The 9,542-nt window shown below is 56.9% G+C and overlaps 1 long non-coding RNA gene across 1 annotated transcript; it reads right to left on the bottom strand.

Moving 5' to 3' along the window:
- Positions 1 to 6,453: 6,453 nt before the first annotated feature.
- On the bottom strand, positions 6,454 to 8,852 carry LOC139825677 (uncharacterized). The gene is made up of 3 exons (XR_011735887.1): positions 8,568 to 8,852; positions 7,971 to 8,060; positions 6,454 to 6,645 (listed from the first exon to the last, which is right to left on the bottom strand). It is a non-coding gene; the product is annotated as an uncharacterized lncRNA (long non-coding RNA).
- Positions 8,853 to 9,542: the final 690 nt, after the last annotated feature.

Raw genomic sequence — 9,542 nt, 5'->3', positions numbered from 1 at the left:
TTGCAAAACGAGATGAAATCAGGAGAGACCCACACTACAGTAATGGATTAGGCCCCAATGCCGCCCAGATTCCAGCCCCCACATGGGCAGAATTAATGCATGACATTAAAACTCACGCCCGTGAGATGGGATGGGATAAAAATCAAAATGGAAACATAGGTTAATCTGCCTAAATATAAATCTCTGCAACACAGCAGTCTGCGTCTGCGGTAGCCGTTCCGGGCAGTGCCAGTTATGTGGGCGTTTACACTCTAAGGTTTGATAACCATCCACAAGCACATACCTAAGTGGTTCAGATGAAGGGTGGTCTTGCACAAGTCACCCTTTGTGTCCCCCGGTGCCATGGACACAGGGTTGGTCTCTCCAGAGAGCGGCAGAGGATGCACTGGATCCCCTTCTCAGGACAGACCCCTTGCCAGAAAGACACAGGCACGGGGGTAACTCTGGGTAACTCCTTCAGATGAAAAACATCTGAACGACAACGCAGTCATTGGTCCCAGCCAGCGCGGGTTCGTGAGGGGATCTGGGGGTTCTGGTCGACAGAGAGTTGAACATGAGCCACCATTGTCCCTGTCAGCCAGGACATTCTCGGATTCCGTTATTCCACCAGGGCGCAGGATCGGGCCCAGGGCAGGCAGCACTTCACTCGAGGCTCCCGGTGACGCAGCTCCTGGGAGAGCGCAAGAAACTGCAGCAGTTGCCCATAAGTGCTGTTTTTGGTCTCTCCCCAACATTCATGGGGTGAGGAATCAGGTTTGCAAATCTTCTACACCGATCTGAACCAACACATCATTTTTTATTTTTTGCCTTTGCTTCTGCTCTGGTTTCAGCTCAGGCTTTCTGGTTTTGCCATCTTCCCGTGAACCTGCAGTCGGTAAATGCAGGTATACTTCGGGTTTCCCCAGTTGCTCTTGATAAGAAATTTGACATATGAAAAGGCTCTGGGAAGTGCCTGTGAAGAAAAGAGGGAAAAGGAAAGGGAGGCGTTAACAGCCAGAGTGCAGTCAATGGATCTGCCCCTGCCAGCCCGGCTCCTGCGCAGGAACCAGCTCCCAAAAGTGCTGCGGGCCCCTGTGCCCAGCGAGAAAGCGTTCACGCTCTTCCTGCTGCGGACTTGCGGGCAAACCTGCTTTGCTCCCTGGCACCTTTCCCCCGCGTGCGGACCGTACCTTCAGAGGGAACGTCTGGATGGGCTCTTTCGCCACGTTGTACATGAACGTCCCCAGCAGCGTTTCCTCTTCTCTGTCCGCATCCAGTCCCTCAGGGGCAAAGCACAAGGAGGTCAGCTCAGACTCATCCCAGCACCGCGGGGACGTACGCGCTGGATCAGCCCCGTCCCGTTCCCAGCCTCTCCTGGGTCCCCAGCGCCCGTCTGGTACTGGTTGGGCTGGAGCTCAGTCTCCGCCTGCAGTTTTGGTGAAGAACCCTGAGTTGCCCTGACCAGACTAAGTCTGGAGAGGGAGGAAACCTCTCGAGCCCTTGAAGTATCACACCAGGGCACGGCCGGGCTCAGGAGAGAGCGGGACACAAACCTCCGAGGATGCACAAAGTCGCTGTCATGGCTTTGCCCCAGGGCAGAAGCGCCCAGCAGACACTTACAAAGACGGCGACGTCTCTGGGGGCGCTGATGACGGTCCCAGAGGGAGAGGCTTCCTTGGAGACGTGCTGCACGGTGACGGCGCTCAGGTGGACTCGAGCTGGCAACCGGATGACCACCTGGCCCTGACGGCCTTGGAAAGGCCAGCAGTTCCCTGGGGAAACATCCGGCTGCAACCAGAACAGCAGAGAAAGGAAGCGTGAGAGAGCGCTGGGGCCAACACAACTGCTCCTGGAGCTTGCAGCGCAGGCACCGGGGTGTCTGTGGGGTCTGCTGCAGCTGGGAAATGCCCCTGAGCTCAGCCCCCAACTTCCCAGGCAGGAAGGAAACCAGCACTGAGGATTTCTGCTGCCATACCTGCAGAACAGCCTCAGGAGAGTTGGCAGCACGAAACAGCTGTATAACGCTGCAGATCCAATTCCCTTGGCAGCCGTAGGTCTGGGAAGTTCTCTGCGTGTCGATGGTGGCACCTGGAAGGAAGCGGGGGCAGATGACTGCAGGCGGAGGACTCGGTGCTCAGACGCGACCCGTGAGGCCGCTGCCAGCCCCTCGTTTTCCAGTCCTGTCCTCATCACCAGTTTGGAGAGCAGCGCCGGGAGCACGGCTGGGCTGCTTGTGTCCGTACCAGCGCTCTGCAGGGCCCAGTCAGACATCTCCACGGAGACTTGCGAAGCCGCCTCGGACGCTGCCTGGTTGAGGAACAGCACGGTCAGCAGTTCAAGCCCACCAACAACCCCAAGGAGGCTTTCTCGGGGGTTCTGCCCAGCCAAACCTCCTTCCCCAAATGCACGCTCACCTTCCTCGCACTGATGACCTGCACCCTCAGCTGAGCCACCTCCTGCAGCAGACGCCGCATCTTTAGAGTTTGTGCCGCCAGCAAAGCCTGGTAATCGCTGAAGGACCAGGAAAGCAGATCTCGTCAGAGAGATGTCCATCCCCTCTGGGGAGCGTCGGAGCTCAGCACGGAGCACAGACACGTGTGCTCGCCCGGCTTTGCCAGCGCTTCCCTCCTCACCAGGCCGAGCAATGCAAAGACCAGAGGGAAGGACGGGAGCCCTGGCTTTCGGAAAATGGGTGCAGGTAGCACGAGGTGTGGGCTGAGGCTTCTGCACAGACCCAGTTCCAGCTCAGGAAACATCTCTTACCTCCGGATCTTCCGCTCGATCGCAGACCCACATATCTGCTCCTGAAAGGGAACAGTTCCCCGTTAGAGTCTCCACCACCAGAGCTGCTGGGGCTCCCCGGGGAAGGCTTCCCCAGGAGACACAGCACAAGCTGCTCTTTCTTCGGGTCGCCCTGCACGGAAGCAGAAGAGCCCCTGATTTCTCCAGCCGCTGTCAGCAGCGCTGCCTTGCAGGAGTCACCCACCTCCATCCATCCCTTTGCCCGTGTAGTCCACCCTGGCATCGAGGTTGCAGATTGAATGCCAAGAGCCACCAGGAGCAACAGGAGGATGACTTGGAAGAACCTCGTGTCCCTCAAGAAGTGCATCCTCTGCCTGTCCATCACAAACCACTTCTTTCTTGGGGTCATCTTGTGCCTGAAAAAGAGGGAGTCCAGGGGCTGTCATGGAACCAAGTCTCGAGCAAACCCCTTCACAGCTGGATTTGCATTCTTAGGCTGAAAAACTGGAGGAAAATGATCTCTGTCCACACTGCTCAACACTGCCGGCAGCTCTTCCCCAGAGGAAGAGCCGCAGGAGCACCTTCTGAAAGAGAAGGAAAATAACCCATAAAGAGCAAATGAAGACATTTGTCAGCAGCCTTGTGGTGTGGACCTTGCTCTCTCTTTGGTTGAGAAACCAGGACTGTTCTCACATAGAATCACAGAATAGTTTGGGTTGGAAGGGACTTTCAAAGCACATTGAGTGCAACCTCCTGCCATGAGCAGGAACGTATTCACCTGACCGGGTTGCTCAGGGCCCCGTCCAGCCTGGCCTGGGGTGTCTCCAGGGATGAGACAACTACCACCTCTCTGGGTACCTGGGCCAGGCTCTCACCACCCTCAGGGGCAACAATTTCTGCCTCATGTCTGGGCTGGGGAACGCGCCCTGTTCTCCCCTTTGCTTGCACTGGCCCTGGACATCCCCGTCCCCCCGTCCGCAGCAGAAACCTGCACTACGTACACGGCAAAGACGGACACACTCAGCAGACGTGTCCACAGGGAGACCAGGGCTCCTGCCCCACGGCAAGTGAGGCTGAAGACCATCCCTGGGCAAAAAAAAGAGGGAAAAGTCAGGCCTGTCTCTTGAGGTCTCCTCTCCAGGAGTTCACCCCCAAGCACTTCACAGCGAGCAGCAGTGGCTGAGCTTACATGCAATTTTTGTGGCCTCATTGCGCCACGTTGCAAATCCCTGAGTGGCCGAGCCGGGACTTGACTTCCACAATCGCGTCACCAGCTCCAACCTCGTGCCGGCGCTCCTGCGGGAGGACAAAGGGAGATGCCGCTTGCCCACCAGCCCCACGCTGTGTGAGCAGAGGCCCTGGCCAGAGCTCGGCCTCGGGAAGCCTCGCAGGGGACGTCCCAGCAGCGGGGACAGAGGCAGCCCCTTCCCCAGCTCCGTTCCTCTCTCCAGAAGCCTCTGTCATCTTCCCCACGCTGCTCCCCACCCCACGGGTCGTGTCCGGCCGCGTCCCAGCTCCCGCCCCAACCCGCTGCCCCGGGCAGGAGCAGCCAATTCTTACCCACTCGTGTGGCAGCGGCTCGGCCCCGCTGCCTCCCCTGCCGGCTCTTGGTCGGCCTTGGCCTCCAAGGAGGCTTTGGAGGCCTCTCGGCGTCTTCTCTGGGGTGCCTTTCTCCTGGCCATGGCTGGCAAAGGGGGGCTCCCCGCTCAGCGCAGCACTTGGCCTGTCCAGGCACCAACAGCTCGAGCAGCCCAACAGCACGCGCAGCAGGAGCTGCCTGCCCAGGGCCGCAGCCAAATGGCAGCTGGGGCTCCTTCCCCAGGCGGGAAGGCCACGCTGCCTACTCTGACATCACAGTGGCGGCTCTGACGTCACACTGGGGTCCCCAGGGCTGAGCAGGGCGGGGACACCCTGTGGGCTCTGCTGGGGCGACACGGCTGCCGCCTGCACGGGCACAAACGCCCCCTCAGCAGAGGAGCCAGATGGAGAACGGGGACGTTCATGGGGTCAGGAACGTGGTTTCCAGCAGCCCGCGGGGAAGGAGACGGGACGAGCGCAGGTTCTGAGCTGCAGACGGGCAAACCTGGGGCTCGTCCTGTGGCTTCGAGTGGGGGAGTTGGCGGAGGCATTGACCCCCCAGCCAAACCTGCAGCAGTTGGGTGCAGGCTCCAGAGGAGGGAAAGGCCAGAGCAGCAGCTGAGCCCAGAACTCCCGCTGGGAAACCCCGAGGAAGCAAACAACACACTGAACTGCGACAACGAAGGCCAATGGCATCCTGGGGTGGATTAGAAGGGGGCTGGTTAGGAGATCCAGAGAGGTTCAAGATGTGGGCGCACGGAGCCTCGTGCAGGCCTTTCCCGGGGTCTGCCACCGGACTACAAAACAGCCACTTTGTTCCATCAGTATGGCAGCCTGGGGAGCTGCTGTGAGCTCTCTGCTGAACAAGCTGCCCGTACAGCAATGGTTGTGCTGCTCACGGGTCAGTGGACGAGCCCCATTTAAGTTTTACATCAATCACCTGGCTTAAATAAATGCCTCCTAGATAGAGTGAATCACCCAGCATGATAAGGTGGTGTGATTTTTAATATCCTCTTTGCTTCGTGGTACTTTGTGAGCTGAATTTGCAGAAATCTGAAGCAGTAGAATTCTGCTGGTATTCACCAAAACGGTTCCAGACTGCACTGACCACCTGTGAGATCAGGTCTGGTTCGCACTTTGCTGGGAAGAACGGAATCGACTGGGGAGAAAAGAACGACTTCAAGGCTAAAAGGAAGACATGACAGGGCCTGTTGTGCACTTTGCTGGGAAGAAAAGGATTTATTCAGACTAAACCCCTTCAGGGTGATGGACTAGAAACAATATCGGCAGTTTGACAAAACAAAGGCTCATCTGAGATCAGTGAAAAAAGATCCAACGAGAAGCAAGAAGAGCCCAGGCTCAAATATTGGACTGAATCACAGTGATAGGACAGGAAGGGATGGAGATGGGACTCAGGGATGAATCCATAGACAAACACATGGGGAATTAATTAACTAAGGATGGGGCAGCAGTTCCCAGAGGCTCCAGTGAGGAAGGGTTTGAACACTCACGTTTCACAGTCACATGGATCCAGTGGCTTCTCTCTGAGCCAATGGGACGAGCAGATTTATACACAAAATAGGCACAGCTGTAGGAGCCCGTGAGTTATCTCCCGTCAGCCCGAGATTGTAGTTGTAGTTGTTCACGTTCGACACTGGGATGGAGACTGCAAGGCCAAAGTGAGTGTAGCTCTGGACTTCTCTGACATCATCCGGAGACGAGGGGATGGAGCAGAGGAGCCTGACGTAGTTCGCGGTTCTATAAACCTGGCTATAAACTGTTCAGAAGGACAAACAAGGAAGGAGGGGTGGAGGGTTTTAGTCTGTGTATAAAAGGGTATTGACTGCACCGAGTGGTGATTGAAAAGCAGCAGGCAGCTTATGGGTAAAAAAATGAGGGGCCATACCAACCAAAGAAACCTCATGGTTGGTATTTTCTACAGGCTGCCTGATCAAGCGAAGCCTGTTGATGAAGTGTTCTTAGATAGCGACGGGAAACATCATGCTTGCAGGCTGTGATCCTGTTGGGGGAATTCAATCTCCCTGACATCTGTTGCAATAGCAGCATAGCAAGCTGTAAGCAGTCCAGGAGACTCCTGGTGAGTGACAAGGATAATTTCTTAATCCAGGTGAAAGACAGCCTGACTAGAAGAGAAGTGCTACTTACTTGTTGCATACCAACGTAGATGAACTAATTAGAAATGTCACGACTGGTGGCAGTGATTTGTGGCAGCCTGGGAGGCAGCGATCACGCCCTGGTGGAGTTTGCAATCTTGAGGGATATGGGCCAGGTGAAGAGTAGAGTCAGGATTTTAGGAAAGGGAAAAAGTTGGGGCCACGGGAGCAGCTGGAAAAAAAATGAATAAAACCAAAATCAACACAACAAACCAACGTAACGCAACACAGAACCCAAACAGTTGGCTGCGCATTGACACCAGGACCTGTGCACAAAGCAATGACTCAGCCTAGAAAATAATTTTACTCTTCTTCTGATTGCTGTTGAGGCAAATACGGAGCCTTGAACGAAAAACAGGGTGTGGGGGTCATGGGTGTCTCTCTTTTCTGTGCCCAAGGGCAGAGAAATAAAGGCCCCTGGATCTCAGAGCTCAGCGCAGCTTCCACCGTTTCTTTCCATTCACTGAAGTGCAGAAAATAAGCATTTTGACATGCCCAAAGTAAGAAGGCAACTAATATACCCCGAACCCTGCTGGAAGTTTTCCTGGAGCTGACACAGCTGTCAGGCCAACAAATTCCTGCTTTCTCAGAGCAATCCAGAAGAAGCGTCCGAGAGGTGGATGAGAGGATGGAAACAAAGACGAATTCAGAAATAGGGCTGGTTTTAGGAAAGCCAGAGCTCTCGTGCAGTTGGCACCCGCATGGAAGGATGAGCTGTCAGGGCTTCAGGAGCAGTTCCAGAAAGGCAGAGAAGCTGCAGCAGGGTGAGGTCTTTGCGTCGGGAGGCGCCGCTGCCCCCTCTGGCCGCCATTTTGAGTCCTGAGGAGGTTCTGGTGCCCCAGAGGCAAGATGGGGCAGTTTCTGGCAGTTTTGGGGCAGTTTCTGGCAGGGATGAGGCAGCAGCTGAGTTATGGAGCTGCACGGGGTAGTCGTGGGTGCTGTGGGGCAAGATGGGGCAGTTTCTGGCAGTTGTGGGGTGATGTGGGAGAACGTGTGAAGGGGGGGTCCACCCCTCCCCCCACCCCCTTCTAGAATGTTGATTTGTTGAAATAAAAGCGACTTTTGGAAAAACAAAGCCGCGATTTTTGGGTGACTGGGGATGGAGCCCCCCGCTCTGGACCCAGGACCATTGTGGGGGTCACAGGCCCCAGTGGGGGGTGCAGAGGCCCAGGTGTGACCCTCTAGTTTTGGGGTGAAATCAGGAGTTTCCGGAGTTGTTTTGCAAAAGCAACTTTTCTGCCATGACCCAGCCCCCGCCCCGGACTCCTGGGTCCCCCAGATGTGGTTCCTGGACTCCTGGGTCCCTCCAACATGTGGGTCCCAACCTCCTGGGTCCCTCCATCTTGGGGCTGAGGTGGGGCCGGGGCGGCCGCGCTCAGGGGGATTCCCGCCATACGGGTGTGGTGGGTGCACTCGACCCCCCCAGCTCTTCCTGCTGCGGACTTGCGGGCAAACCTGCTTTGCTCCCTGGCACCTTTCCCCGCGTGCGGACCGTACCTTCAGAGGGAACGTCTGGATGGGCTCTTTCGCCACGTTGTACATGAACGTCCCCAGCAGCGTTTCCTCTTCTCCGTCCGCATCCAGTCCCTCAGGGGCAAAGCACAAGGAGAGCAGCTCAGACTCATCCCAGCACCATGGGGACATATGCGCTGGATCAGCCCCGTCCCGTTCCCAGCCTCTCCTGGGACCCCAGCGCCCGTCTGGTACTGGTTGGGCTGGAGCTCAGTCTCCGCCTGCAGTTTTGGTGAAGAACCCTGAGGTGCCCTGGTCAGACTAAGTCTGGAGAGGGAGGAAACCTCTCGAGCCCTTGAGGTATCACACCAGGGCACTACTGGGGGTCATACCTAGGCCTCTGCACCCCCCAACTGGGACCTGTGACCCCCACAATGGTCCTGGGCCCAGAGCCCAGGTGGTGAGAGCCTGGCCCAGGTACCCAGAGAGGTGGTGGAGCCATCCCAGGCCAGGCTGGAGGGGGCTCTGAGCAACCTGCTCTGGGTGAAGGTGTCCCTTGCCCCTCATGGCAGGGGTGGGACTGGATGAGCCTTGAATGTTCCTTCAGCCCAAACTATTCTACGACTCTACACGAGAACAAACCTGCTTTCTCAGCCAAAGACAGAGCGGGGTCCACACCACAGGGCTGCTGACAAGTGTCTTCATTTGCTCTTTATGGATTGTTTTCCTTCTCTTTTGGAAGGTGCTCCTGGAGCTCTTCCTCTGGGGAAGCGCTGCCGGCAGTGTTGAGCAGTGTGGACAGAGATCATGTTCCTCCTGGGCACTGTCAGCTCTCTGTCAGCAGCAAGCTTCCCAAATCGTGGCTTTTCAGCCTGAAAATGCAAGTCCAGCTGGGAAGGCTTTTTTTCGAGACCAGGCTCCCTGACAGCCCCTGGACCCCATGCAGGGCGACCCGAAGAAAGAGCAGCTTGTGCCCTGTCTTCTGGGGAAGCCTCCCCCGGGGAGCCCCGGCAGCTCTGGTGGTGGAGACTCTAACAGGGAATTTTTCGCTTTCATGAGCAGACGTGTGGGTCTGCAGCAGAACAGAAGAACATATGTCATGGGGAGGCAAGGGAAAAACAAGCTATTATAGTATTCTTTCAGCTGCAGCTGGAAGCACCTCAAGGACCATTTGAACTCCGGGATGTCCTGTCGGCTGGTGGTGACCAGGCAGGTTTCCCAGGAGCATTTGCTGGCCGGGGTCTCCATGCCCTGGCTCAGGATGGGGCCGTTTCCACCTGAAACGAGGACGGGTTTGACCCGCACATCGTGCTGCTGTGTTGGGACCGGAGGACGCAGCCGCTGGGGTGACCCCTTGTGCAAAGCAGCTCTTGGGGACGCAGAAAGGTGCTGCCTGGGGACGGGACTCTGCGGGGGGACCCCTAGGGTCTCTGCAACCACCGTCAGGGTGGAGAAAGGGACTTCTATCAGGACAGGCTTCAAAAACAGACAGATCAGCCCGTGAAGGACGTGCTGGCAGCGTTTCCCCTCCTGCCCCGTGGGGATCGCTGCGCAGAGGGGGCCCAGGAGCTGCTCCCTGCTAGAAATACAGGAGGAATCCGCTCCAGCCTGGGCAGG

The sequence above is a fragment of the Patagioenas fasciata genome, chromosome 27, assembly GCF_037038585.1.
Source record: "Patagioenas fasciata isolate bPatFas1 chromosome 27, bPatFas1.hap1, whole genome shotgun sequence".
NCBI lineage: Eukaryota > Metazoa > Chordata > Aves > Columbiformes > Columbidae > Patagioenas > Patagioenas fasciata.
This window is presented reverse-complemented; position numbering and strand designations above follow the sequence as displayed.